Raw genomic sequence first — 14,307 nt, forward strand, 5'->3', positions numbered from 1 at the left:
AGGAAAGAATTATAACATTGTTTTAAAAATTGTTTTTAAAATATTTAATAAGACTTATACTTCTGGAATGAATCCACTGAAATAACTCATCCTTTTTCTGAGTTTCCTGAGGCCCGGAGCTCAAGGGATTCTCTGTCCGGAAGGTGGATATAAAAAACCTGGAAAGCTGGAGGAAGCCAGATCTCACATGTAGATATTCAGGGGAAAAGGACCAGCTGGGAGCTTTTAGAAGCAAAAGTGTCTGAATCAGGGGCACTTCAGTGGCATAGCCATGAGCACAGCTCTGTGGTTCGGTCTCACACTTGAGCTCCAGCCTGCTGTCATGAGGGCCTTCAGGAGACACTTCCCTTGGGCCCTCATGTGGGCCCAAGAACCCACATTGGGCGGGGGGGCACTCTGGTTACTGAAGTTCTCAGACTACTCAGAGCTCCATTAATTTGGGGGAGCTTCCCAGCTCACTGGTTTTCAGGAGTTCTCTGGGTTGTGGTTGATGGCCATGAACCCTTCATCCTTAACTCTCTCCCTAGAACTGTTGGCCCTGGGAGGAGGTCTACCTTCACCTGTGCACTGTGTCTTCTGACACGTGGCCAGACTCTGGCTGTAGTCTCCATGGGCACTGCTCTTCTTCATCATCCTTTGACTTGGATGTAGCTCTGGGCTGGCCCTGTTGGCTTCCATGTGATCCCACCCTGCTAGGTTCCGTCATGGATGCAAGAGGTGAGGCTACAAACAACAGCAGGGAAGAACAGTTTTGTATTATGTGGCCTTCCTTGGCCACAGAGTCAGGGAGAGGAGAATCCAGGGCACTGAATTTCTTGAGATCACCTTTCCTCCAAGACATGCTTGATTGTTTTGAAAGAAACCAAGTATTTCACCCAAAAATATAAATCTTTGACGTATTTTGAGGTGGCTGTTCAGAGGGAGTGAAGGCAGAAGCAGTCCTGCAAAGCTGTCTTTTGTGGACAAGGTTTGCATCTGTAGAGAATCTGCACTGATGCAGCCAGGCTAGGAAAGATCAACGGAGTCTCTGACCCCTTCAAGGCCCACCTCTGTCACCACCCTTCAAGGGTCTGAAATAAACATTTACTCCTCTTCTCTCTGAGGACTGCTTCCTGTGGTGTCCATCCGCATAAAAAGACTACCTCTGCTAGGCATGCCTCTTCCTTTCTCCCTCTCATCCGCTGTCTTGCCACTGAACCTGATTTGCACTGCCTGTTTTTTGCCATGCTCCAAATCCCCATTCTTTCTGTGCCCTCGAGCTGGTATAAAAGCTTCTGAACCCCAATGGCAGTTAAGGGCAATCACACTGTTTCTCCTCCATGCACATTAAAACGTTTCTGTGCCTTTTCTCCTATGAATCTACCTTGTGTCCATTGATTTTTTGGTGAAACTTCAGAGGGCAAAGGGGAAGTTTTCCCTTGACCTCCACAGTTTCTTCCAAGGGGCTGGAGAATGTCACTGTGGAGTCTGCCCCTGAACCAAGGGTGGCAGAAAGGTGAAAGAAAGACTGGAAATACAGCCATGCTTGGGTCTGCCTCAACCGATTCTGCTTTATGCATTTAGGCACCCTGAGAGATGGGTGGCCTCTGCCACACAAGAAACCATGTAAGCTGGGCTGCTTGTACCTGCCAAGGCCTGGATCAAGGACTTGATCGTTGATCAAGAAATCATCAGATAAAGGTTCAGTTGGTTTCTGACCCATGGAGGCTGCTCAATGTTCATTTTCCAAGGAGCTTGGGAAGCCAGGAGACAGGAAGTTGGGCAGCACACCATGACCGGCACATGGGCAGGGGACCTGCCCCAAATTCTTGCCCAAGTGTCCACCCAAGGGTGTATCAGTTAATCTGCCCTGGGCACTGCCTTGGACCTCTTAGTGAGTGCCCCAAAGTCGCCCTCTGGCTCCTTCCCAGAATCAACCCCTTCACTGAGAAGCTCTGTGAGCCCATTGATAGGTTTCCTTGGGGACCCCTTCCCAAGCAAATCCTATATCCTTTCCTACTGGAACTTTCTTGGGTTCCTCACATCATGTCTTCCTGGTCGCATGAATTCAGCCTTCTTGACATCCTTGCTGCTTTGGCCCTGACACACAGGAGCATGAAGGGCACAACTCTGCCACCACCTGAGATGTCCTGATCATTTGAGGGTGCACGGGCACCTATCTGTTCTGTCACACATGCCTGCCCTTCTGGTTTGGGGTGACCCTATGCTGAAGGTGGCGTTCAGGCTGCTTCCACATCTCCTTGATGAGGGTGAGCTCTCCACGGAGGACAGAAACCAGCACATAGAACTGAGAGGCCAGGTTGCCTTGTGGAAAGGAGGGAACTAGAGAACCTAAGCCTTCCTGACATCTTTGGGCCTCAGAAGATAAACCCAGTAAACTTTTCAATTACTTCTTTCACTTGATTCATTTAAGACTTGGGACTTCAGTTGTGATGAAAGATTGTACCTCATCCTGGGTTTTATGGATGGACACTCCACTGTCCCAGATCTGGCTTGGAGAGTTGTTAGCAGCAGAGGGTGGTTGAGAGGTCCTGGTCTGTGCTTGAAAGAGGTTCAGGGTCTGTCCTTGGGCAGCATTCCAGGAAAGAGCTGGGGCTGAGACTTGTGCGGAGGCAGAGGCTGGGGTGGTGCAGGAGTGGGGATTCATTTAAATTGTGTTGAGCCTTGGGGCATATTAAAAATTAAGTCAAAGCGAGTGCATAAAAGGGATAGTCTGTCAAAGATCAGGGCTCTGACCATTATGCAGTCTCTGCCTAGCAAGGAGAGCCCAGGCAACTGACTTCATGGCTGCAGCACGTGGCCTCCCACAGCACTAGGGCTTGGGATCTAGTGAAGGCTTTGCGGCTGCTCTTACCTGCCTTCAATACTTTAGAAGGACTAAGGTTCTCCTTTTAAGCAAGTGACTCTAAGGAATTCAGAGAAGTTAGTTCATGACCCGGCCTCTGCTGTTTTGGCAATGATGCCACCTTCTGTTCTTTCTCCCCGTATATCTGGAAATATACCCCCTTTATGATTCATAGCTGCAGGTGTTCTTGAACAGCAACCCTGAAGACGGAGAGGCTGCCAGGAAAGCCTGGTTGCAGGCTTTCCCTAGAGAATGGGCTCTATCTTACGAAGAGGAGAAAGAAGTTCCTGATAGAAAACAATGTGAGGATGTGGGGAGGAGTATGTGCTGCTTGATGCGTGCCTCCAGCAGCACACTCAGTGGCCTGGGCCTGAGAATGTTGGAACAAAGAGGCCAACCTGAGGGCCCTCAAGCTAAGCTCTCTGTGACTCTGTCCTTCAAGATAGGATGGTGGCAACGTGAGGCGAGTCCGAGTGAAAGTGAAGCTACAGTGAAGAACAGAGTGCAGGTGGGAAAGGTGAAAGGGCACTGAACCTGGGAAAATCCTCACCTGTGAGTGTGTGGTATGAGGCAAGGGCACCCGTGATTTTATTTTGACACTCAATAGCAAGAACAGCACAAGAGGCCAGGGCCCAGATTTCTCTCTCCTCTCCCTGGGCAAGCTGTAGACATTCATTATTCATGAATACTGTCATTCTCCACTTTAAATCATGGAGCTCTAAGTCCCTTTGTCATTAATCATCTTTGAGAGATAAATTATACCACATTATGCCTTCTATGAAAAAGTCAAAGGCTTTCTGTTGTGACCCTCAGCAGCCCTCTTCCAAGATAAGTTCCAAATCTCAGACCTGCATGTGGCTCTGTTGGGCAGGATCCACCCCCAGAGGACATTGCACTGAAAATATATTCATGAAAAAAAAAAAAAAAAAAAAAAGCAAAGGGAAGGCTCAGGTCAGTGACCTGCTAGGCTCTTCAAACACTTGCTCTGGTACTTAAATTAAAACAATGTATCTAGTTGAGCTTCATATTTACATTTTAAAGGCCAGTCTTTTTTTTTTTAAGCCAGGAAGACACTTTTGTCATCCCACAGCAATTGATTCTATCACCTGCTAAAAGTAGGAAAGAGCTCTAGGGTGGAAAAGCCCCTTCCATTCGGACAGATGCTGAACACCGATGCACCAGGCTGCTTTCCAGCCCCAAGAAGAAACCCCACATGGGCCTGGTGTGGTGCATGCACACAAAACACGAGACAAACACACTCACCAGCAGGTCATCCACTTCACGTTTACATTTCATGTTGCAGCTGACATGGGGTCCCGACAACACAGTAATCACAGTGTGTTGCTTACAGAGCTGAACCTTAAATATAATGTCACATCCGACTGGATGCAATGTGTTTCTATGATGAATACATTTTCTGTGCAATGAGAAAAATCAACACAAGTGTGAGCAGTGTCTTGGAGTTACTTTATTAGTAATATGCAGTGCTGTTTCTTTTTATTGCTGCAATAAAGTGAACCCATAAGCTTTGTGCTGTAGTGCCCATGAGCTGACAGCAGAAGAGGGGCTGTGACTGCTTCATTAAGATTCATGAGAAGATTTTCCCAGAGCTGTTACTGAATTAAAAAGCATTTACGTGGCAGGGCCCGCTTTGGACAGCATCAACACTGCCACGAGGGGGGCACCCTTGGCTCACGCTGGGCCCGGCCTTCCACTCTCCTGTCCTTGTCAGGGCTGGGACCCTCTTGTAGGTCCGCGTCCGGTCTGGGACCCTCCTTCTTGTCCACGCCAGGGCTGGGGCCCTCTGGGTCCATGTCAGGCCTGGAACTCTCCCCTGGGTGCCTGTCCTGGCTGAGACTCTACTCTGGGTCGGTGCCTGGCCTGGTACCTTTCTCCTTGTCTGAACCTGGGCTGGGACCCTCCTCTGGGTATTCGCCCGGGATGGGACCATCCTCTGGGTCCGTGTCTGGGCTGAGACCCTCCCCTGCGATGCAGAAAGAGGCCTGGGACATGTGGATGTGCACAGAGGTCTCCACAACTTTCTGCAAGCTTGGTTACACCCAACCTCAAATCATCATCTCTCCACCATGCCAGAGCCAACCATGTCTCCTGAGAAGCAGGTGCCTCTTCTCTGAGTGAACAGAGAGACCCGGATGTGACACCAGGGGTGGAGCAGGTGAGAAAAGCCCAGAAGGGCGTGGGATCAATCAGCTGACGGCAGGAGCCCAGGGGGATCTTTCCAAGGCATCCTGGAGAGTCCAGGCTGGGCCCTGGATGTCCTGGCCACAGGGCCGGGGTGTGAGCCACGGGGACACCAAGGCTTCCATATATGTCCCTACCTTGTTCCCTTAGGTCGGTGGGCACATGGCACTGCAGGATACACAGAAGTGTGTGATTTAGAAAAGCACCACACAGACAAATTGTTATTTTGCAAAGCTGGCTTGAAATGATTGCTTTGGTAAGAAAATGCAAGGCTGCCTGACCCTCTTCCTGTCATCTGCAAAAGAAAGAGGCAGAAGCCACAATCTGACCAGCACAGCCTGGAAAGTCAGGAGAGATGAGGCTGTTGGCCAGATGCAGGTGTTTATGAAACAGCCTAGGCAGGCTTTGGGGAGCGAGGGCCCTGCCTTTCCCTCCTCATCACCTGCCCCTGCCATTCTCACATTAGCTTTAGAGCTAGCTACCTTGCTATGAGCCTCGCTCTGAAGTAACACCAACTTTTTAAGCAGCAAATATTTGAAGGTGCCCACCAGCAGGTTCCTAACTATGAAATGTGATGCTTCATCCCGCAGGGTCAGAGGTGAGAGCTGCTGGGGATCTATTTATTGAAATCATTCATCAGCCTAATTTAAAAAGAAATGGCTGCTTGAGCCTCCTTGAGGCTAATGGATCTCAGGAAAAGCTGCACGCCTCCTATGGCCAAGACTGATCATGGATAGGAATACGTTTGTTCCAGGGCTTGACAGGAAAATCACCTCCCTTCAGAAAATGACTTAAAAGTGTCTTGTGTTTGATGCCACCTTTTAGCTTGTCCCTTGGGTCTCATTTAACCTGTGGGTAGAGTTGATTCTAGGGGCCACAGGGAAGGATGCAACACCAGCACCCGAAGACACCACAATATTTTCTGCAAGCCGCTTGCTGAAATAAAGATCTGCAAACAGAGACAGTCATGAGGGCCATTGGCAGTGGCAAGGGGCTGGTGTGTATGCTGCAGCCTCTAAGCCAGGCTTTTCCCTGCCTAACTGGGAGCTGGGCTGTGAGGAAAGCAGAACTCGACAAGCCTCCCCCTTCCTCAGGCCTGACAGCCCGGCCTGTCAAAATGCTAGGATTACAGGTATGAGCCATTACACCCAGGCTCATTTTTAAGTTAGAATTAACTATAATATCAATTCTCATTTCGGCATTTTCGGAGTTTCTGTCTTGCCTGACACAATTTTACCTGTTTATGCAACAGACAGCTGTCAGATTTCATTCTCATTGTGTCAGAATGCTACCCAAATTAAAATTTTCATCCCATTATTTTCAGATCCACAGATTACTTCAGACCAGTTTCATGCTATTTCTGGATTCTTTTCTCATGATCTTTGTAAATAGGATCAGTCAAGCCTTTAAAAAGACCTACTAAGTTCTCTTTGAAAGAGAACAAAGCTCCAGGCGTGGTGGCTCACATCTGTAATCCCAGCACTTTGGGAGGCCGAGGTAAGCAGATCACTTGAGCCCAGGAGTTCTAGACCAGCCTGGGCAAAATGGTGAGACTCCATACCTTTTTTTTTCCCCTTTCCCCCCCCCCCAATTTTAAAGGACCAGGCTTGGTGGCTCACCCCTGCAATCCCAGCACTTTGGGAGGCCGAGGCAGGCAGATCACCTGAGATCAAGAGATCAAGACTGGCCTGGCCAACATGGTGAAACCCTGTCTCTACTAAAAATACAAAAATTAGCTGGGCTTGGGGGCACACAGTTATTGTCCCAGCTACTTGGGAGGCTGAGGCAGGAGAATCACTAGAACCTGGGAGGTGGAAGTTGTATTGCACCCAGATTGCGTCACTGCACTCCAGCCTGTGCCACAGAGCGAGACTCCATCTCAAAAAAAAAAAAAAATACAAATTATGTGACCATGAATATGAACATATTTCTTTCTTTTATAAAATTTTTTGAATCTTGGCATTTGATCAGGAAATAGTCTACTTATGTAGGTACTTACATAAACTTGAATTTAATTTTCATTAAAATGTTTCTGTTACTTTTGCCTTTTTTTCATCCTCCCTCTGCTTGTCAGTTACTTCATGTTTTCCAAAGGAACTTACGAGTCCTCAGTAAATGACATTTTAAACTTGTTTTTAGGTTTTGCTCTCTATAGTCTGCATTATAATCCTGTTGAAAGGAAGGTCCATGTTGTATTTTTCTGATCAGTAATCTGAGAACACATGAGGTGCTGTTAAATCTATGAATTTTTTGGGATGGAAATACTGATCGGTTCTTTTTTCTTTTCTTTTCCTTTTTATTTTTTTCTTTCTTTGAGACATAGTCTCACTGTGTCACCCAGGCTGGAGTACAGTGGCACCATCTGGGTTCACTACAACTTCCATCTCCCGGGTACAAGTGATTCTCCTGCCTCAGGCCCTTGAGTAGCTGGGATTACAGGCATGTGCCACCACACCCAGCTAATTTCTTGTGTTTTTAGTTGAGATGGGGTTTCACCATGTTGCCCAGGCTGGTCTCAAACTCTTGGCCCCAAAGTGCTGGGATTACAGGTGTGAGCCACCATGCCCAGCCATTCAATTATTTTTTCATATGAACATTTTTAAACACAAGAAATGCTGAAAGAATAGTAAAACAATCTCTTACGTACCCACAATGTGGATTCAATAATTAATATTTTGCCATGCTTTTGTATGTCCGTATCCGTGCGTTTTATTTTTCGTGTTGAGACATGATGATGTTTCACTCCTAAAAAGTTAAACATGTACTTTCTACCAAAAAAATGAGCTCCCGGTCAGGGGTGGTGGCTCATGCCCCTAATTCCAGCATTTTGCAAGGCGGAGGTGGGTAGATCACCAGATGTCAGGAGTTTGAGAAAAGCCTGGCCAACATAGTGAAACCCTGTCTCTACTAAATATACAAAAATTAAGTGTGGTGGTGCATGCCTGTAATCCCAGCTACTTGGGAGGCTGAGGCAGGAGAATCACTTGAACCCAGGAGGCCGAGGTTGCAGTCAGTGGAGATCTCGCCAGTGCACTCCAGCTTGGGTGAGACTCTGTCAAAAAAAAAAAAAAAAAAATGTTCCCCATATAACGAAATGCTATTATCACTATCACACCTTAGAAGATTAACCATATTGTCCTAATATTATAGATGACCCAGTCTGTGTTCACATTTTTCCAATTGTCTCCAGAATGCCTTTCATAGTTTTTTAAATTGCGGGATGTAATCAAGGTTAAAGCTTTGCATCTGGTTGCTGTCTCTTAAAAATCTAAACTTTTCTTTCTGGCCAGGCCTGGTGGCTCACGCTTGTAATCCCAGCACTTTGGGAGATCAAGGTGGGCAAATCATCTGAGGTCAGGAGTTCAAGACCACCCTGGCCAACATGGCAAAACCCTATCTCTACTAAAAATACAAAAAGTAGCTGGCCATGGTGGCATGCACCTGTAATCCCAGCTACTTGGGAGACTGAGGCAGGAGAATCGCTTGATCCTGGGAGGTGGAGGTTGCAGTGAGCTGAAATGGTGCCACTGCATTCCAGCCTGGGGGACAGAGCAAGACTCCATCTGTTTTGGAGATGGAGAGCACATTCTGGGAGTCACTTCCAGGAAGATGTATAGATGTATAGATTCTAAAAAAGTTAAAAGATAGGGACCAGGTACATCACTTCACACCTGAAATCCCAGCATTTAGGTACACAGGGAGGTAGGACGATTGCTTGACTTGCGGTCAGGAATTGGAGACTAGCCTGGGCCATATAATGAGACTCCCATCTCTACAGAAAGTTTTTAAAAGTAGCAGGGCATGGTGGCCTATGCCTATGTACCCAGCTAGTCAGGAACCTGGTGTAGAAGTATCATTTTGAGTCCAGGAATTTGACACTGTACTGAGCTCTGACTGTGCCACTGTGCTGGGCAACAGTGAGACCCTATCTCTTAAACAATAAATTAAAAAGAAATAGGAGGGGATCAGGCTAAGCCAAAGAAGGACATGAAGGACATGATGTGTGATAAGTGTCAGTGTCACTGAGGCTCTGCAGGATCTTCTTCTGGGTCTGTGAACTTGTTTAATTTCTACTTAGAAAGCTCTTCTTCCAGGCCACTTGTGGTGGCTCAAGCCCGTAATCCCAGCACTTTGGGAGTAATCCGCAGTTCCAACTGAGGAAAACCTGCCTTTGTACAGACATTTTTTGGAGCTAAGGTTCAAGTTATTTCAGAGGGTCTTCTGTAACAAAAAGTAATGAAATAAGGATAACACTGAGAATACTACTTATTCAAAGCTTTGAGTATACAAATTTGAAAGTAATATTTTCAGGTTTCTTTCCAAATCTATAGCTCATTAGTAACTGACTTTGTCCTTTTTCAGCTTACTTTTCACTATAACCAGTTATATTTGCTACAGAATTGAGAGAATGTTTATGTATTTATTATACAATAAATAATAAATTTTTATTATTTATTAATAAAATTTTTATTAAGGCCATTTATTCACTACCTATGTCTGTTTTTCAGTCCCAGTTGTGACATGATGGAACTAAGGCGCCATTATCAGAATTTGTATGTACATAGTGACCCTTTTTTTTTTTTTTTATACTTTAAATTCTAGGGTACATGTGCATAACGTGCAGGTTTGTTACATATGTATACTTGTGCCATGTTGGTGTGCTGCACCCATCAACTCGTCAGCACCCATCAACTCATCATTTACATCAGGTATAACTCCCAATGCAATCCCTCCCCCCTCCCCCCTCCCCATGATAGGCCCCTGTGTGTGATGTTCCCCTTCCTGAGTCCAAGGGATCTCATTGTTCAGTTCCCACCTATGAGTGAGAACATGCCGTGTTTGGTTTTCTATTCTTGTGATAGTTTGCTAAGAATGATGGTTTCCAGCTGCATCCACGTCCCTACAAAGGACACAAACTCATCCTTTTTTATGGCTGCATAGTATTCCATGGTGTATATGTGCCACATTTTCTTAATCCAATCTGTCACTGATGGACATTTGGGTTGATTCCAAGTCTTTGCTATTGTGAATAGTGCCACAATAAACATACGTGTGCATGTGTCTTTATAGCAGCATGATTTATAATCCTTTGGTATATACCCAGTAATGGGATGGCTGGGTCATATGGTACATCTAGTTCTAGATCCTTGAGGAATCGCCATACTGTTTTCCATAATGGTTGAACTAGTTTACAATCCCACCAACAGTGTAAAAGTGTTCCTATTTCTCCACATCCTCTCCAGCACCTGTTGGTTCCTGACTTTTTAATGATCGCTATTCTAACTGGTGTGAGATGGTATCTCATTGTGGTTTTGATTTGCATTTCTCTGATGGCCAGTGATGATGAGCATTTTTTCATGTGTCTGTTGGCTGTATGAATGTCTTCTTTTGAGAAATGTCTGTTCATATCCTTTGCCCACTTTTTGATGGGGTTGTTCGTTTTTTTCATGTAAATTTGTTTGAGTTCTTTGTAGGTTCTGGATATTAGCTCTTTGTCAGATGAGTAGATTGCAAAAATTTTCTCCCATTCCGTAGGTTGCCTGTTCACTCTGATGGTAGTTTCTTTCGCTGTGCAGAAGCCCTTTAGTTTAATTAGATCCCATTTGTCAATTTTGGCTTTTGTTGCCGTTGCTTTTGGTGTTTTAGACATGAAGTCTTTGCCCATGCCTATGTCCTGAATGGTACTACCTAGGTTTTTCTCTAGGGTTTTTATGGTTTTAGGTCTAACATTTAAGTCTCTAATCCATCTTGAATTAATTTTCGTATAAGGAGTAAGGAAAGGATCCAGTTTCAGCTTTCTACTTATGGCTAGCCAATTTTCTCAGCACCATTTATTAAATAGGGAATCCTTTCCCCATTTCTTGTTTCTCTCAGGTTTGTCAAAGATCAGATGGCTGTAGATGTGTGGTGTTATTTCTGAGGGCTCTGTTCTGTTCCATTGGTCTATATCTCTGTTTTGGTACCAGTACCATGCTGTTTTGGTTACTGTAGCCTTGTAGTATAGTTTGAAGTCAGGTAGCATGATGCCTCCAGCTTTGTTCTTTTGACTTAGGATTGTCTTGGCAATGCGGGCTCTTTTTTGGTTCCATATGAATTTTAAAGCAGTTTTTTCCAATTCTGTGAAGAAACTCGTTGGTAGCTTCATGGGGATGGCATTGAATCTATAAATTGCCTTGGGTAGTATGGCCATTTTCAAGATATTGATTCTTCCTATCCATGAGCATGGTATGTTCTTCTATTTGTTTGTGTCCTCTTTTATTTCACTGAGCAGTGGTTTGTAGTTCTCCTTGAAGAGGTCCTTTACATCCCTTGTAAGTTGGATTCCTAGGTATTTGATTCTCTTTGAAGCAATTGTGAATGGAAGTTCATTCCTGATTTGGCTCTCTGTTTGTCTGTTACTGGTGTATAAGAATGCTTGTGATTTTTGCACATTAATTTTGTATCCTGAGACTTTGCTGAAGTTGCTTATCAGCTTAAGGAGATTTTGGGCTGAGACAATGGGGCTTTCTAAATATACAATCATGTCATCTGCAAACAGGGGCAATTTGACTTCTTCTTTTCCTAACTGAATACCGTTGATTTCTTTCTCTTGCCTGATTACCCTAGCTGGAACTTCCGACACTATGTTGAATAGGAGTGGTGAGAGAGGGCATCCCTGTCTTGTGCCAGTTTTCAAAGGGAATTTTTCCAGTTTTTGCCCATTCAGTATGATATTGGCTGTGGGTTTGTCATAAATAGCTCTTATTATTTTGAGGTACATTCCATCAATACCGAATTTATTGAGCGTTTTTAGCATGAAGGGCTCTTGAATTTTGTCAAAAGCCTTTTCTGCATCTATTGAGATAATCATGTGGTTCTTGTCTTTGGTTCTGTTTATATGCTGGATTATGTATATTGATTTGCGAATGTTGAACCAGCCTTGCATCCCAGGGATGAAGCCCACTTGATCATGGTGGATAAGCTTTTTGATGTGCTGCTGAATCCGGTTTGCCAGTATTTTATTGAGGATTTTTGCATCGATGTTCATCAGGGATATTGGTCTAAAATTCTCTTTTTTTGTTGTGTCTCTGCCAGGCTTTGGTATCAGGATGATGTTGGCCTCATAATATGAGTTAGGGAGGATTCCCTCTTTTTCTATTGATTGGAATAGTTTCAGAAGGAATGGTACCAGCTCCTCCTTGTACCTCTGGTAGAATTCAGCTGTGAAACCATCTGGTCCTGGACTTTTTTTGGTTGGTAGGCTATTAATTATTGCCTCAATTTCAGAGCCTGCTATTGGTCTATTCAGGGATTCAACTTCTTCCTGGTTTAGTTTTGGAAGAGTGTAAGTGTCCAGGAAATTATCCATTTCTTCTAGATTTTCCAGTTTATTTGTGTAGAGGTGTTTATAGTATTCTCTGATGGTAGTTTGTATTTCTGTGGGGTTGGTGGTGATATCCCCGTTATCATTTTTTATTGCGTCTATTTGATATTTCTCTCTTTTCTTCTTTATTAGTCTTGCTAGCGGTCTGTCAATTTTGTTGATCTTTTAAAAAAACCAACTCCTGGATTCATTGATTTTTTGGAGGGTTTTTTGTGTCTCTATCTCCTTCAGTTCTGCTCTGATCTTAGTTATTTCTTGCCTTCTGCTAGCTTTTGAATGTGTTTGCTCTTGCTTCTCTAGTTCTTTTAATTGTGATGTTAGAGTGTCAATTTTAGATCTTTCCTGCTTTCTCTTGTGGGCATTTAGTGCTATAAATTTCCCTCTACATACTGCTTTATATGTGTCCCAGAGATTCTGGTATGTTGTATCTTTGTTCTCATTGGTTTCAAAGAACATCTTTATTTCTGCCTTCATTTCATTATGTACCCAGTAGTCCATTCAGGAGCAGGTTGTTCAGTTTCCATGTAGTTGAGCAGTTTTGATTGAGTTTCTTAGTCCCGGGTTCTAGTTTGATTGCACTGTGGTCTGAGAGACAGTTTGTTATAATTTCTGTTCTTGTACATTTGCTGAGGAGTGCTTTACTTCCAATTATGTGGTCAATTTTGGAATAAGTGCAATGTGGTGCTGAGAAGAATGTATATTCTGTTGATTTGGGGTGGAGAATTCTATAGATGTCTATTAGGTCTGCTTGCTGCATAGATGAGTTCAATTCCTGGATATCCTTGTTGACTTTCTGTCTCGTTGATCTGTCTAATGTTGACAGTGGAGTGTTGAAGTCTCCCATTATTATTGTATGGGAGTGTAAGTCTCTTTGTAAGTCTCTAAGGAGTTGCTTTATGAATCTGGGTGCTCCTGTATTGGGTGCATATATATTTAGGTTAGTTAGCTCTTCCTGTTGAATTGATCCCTTTACCATTATGTAATGGCCTTCTTTGTCTCTTTTGATCTTTGATGGTTTAAAGTCTGTTTTATCAGAGACTGGTATTGCAACCCCTGCTTTTTTTTGTTCTCCATTTGCTTGGTAAATCTTCCTCCATCCCTTTATTTTGAGCCTATGTATGTCTCTGCATATGAGATGGGTCTCCTGAATACAGCAGACTGATGGGTCTTGACTCTTTATCCAGTTTGCCAGTCTGTGTCTTTTAGTTGGAGCATTTAGTCCATTTACATTTAAGGTTAATATTGTTATGTGTGAACTTGATCCTGCCATTATGATATTAACTGGTTATTTTGCTCGTTAGTTGATGCAGTTTCTTCCTAGCCTCAATGGTCTTTACATTTTGGCATGTTTTAGCAATGGCTGATACCGGTTGTTCCTTTCCATGTTTAATGCTTCCTTTAGGGTCTCTTGTAAGGCAGGCCTAGTGGTGACAAAATCTCTAAGCATTTGCTTATCTGTAAAGGATTTTATTTCTCCTTCACTTATGAAACTTAGTTTGGCTGGATATGAAATTCTGGATTGAAAATTCTTTTCTTTAAGAATGTTGAATATTGACCCCCACTCTCTTCTGGCTTGTAGAGTTTCTGCCGAGAGATCTGCTGTTAGTCTGATGGGCTTCCCTTTGTGGGTAACCCGACCTTTATCTCTGGCTGCCCTTAAGATTTTTTCCTTCATTTCAACTTTGGTGAATCTGGCAATTATGTGTCTTGGAGTTGCTCTTCTTGAGGAGTATCTTTGTGGTGTTCTCTGTATTTCCTGGATTTGAATGTTGGCCTGCCCTAATAGGTTGGGGAAGTTCTCCTGGATGATATCCTGAAGAGTATTTTCCAACTTGGTTCCATTTTCCCCCTCACTTTCAGGCACCCCAATCAGACGTAGATTTGGTCTTTTTACATA

General features: G+C 44.1%; 1 pseudogene; it reads left to right on the forward strand.

The window, feature by feature from the left end:
- The window catches only part of LOC112632432, a 66,792-nt pseudogene that overhangs the window by 15,263 nt on the left and 37,222 nt on the right, over positions 1 to 14,307 (forward strand).

Source organism: Theropithecus gelada, chromosome 10 (genome assembly GCF_003255815.1).
Source record: "Theropithecus gelada isolate Dixy chromosome 10, Tgel_1.0, whole genome shotgun sequence".
In the NCBI taxonomy this organism is placed as follows: Eukaryota; Metazoa; Chordata; class Mammalia; order Primates; family Cercopithecidae; genus Theropithecus; species Theropithecus gelada.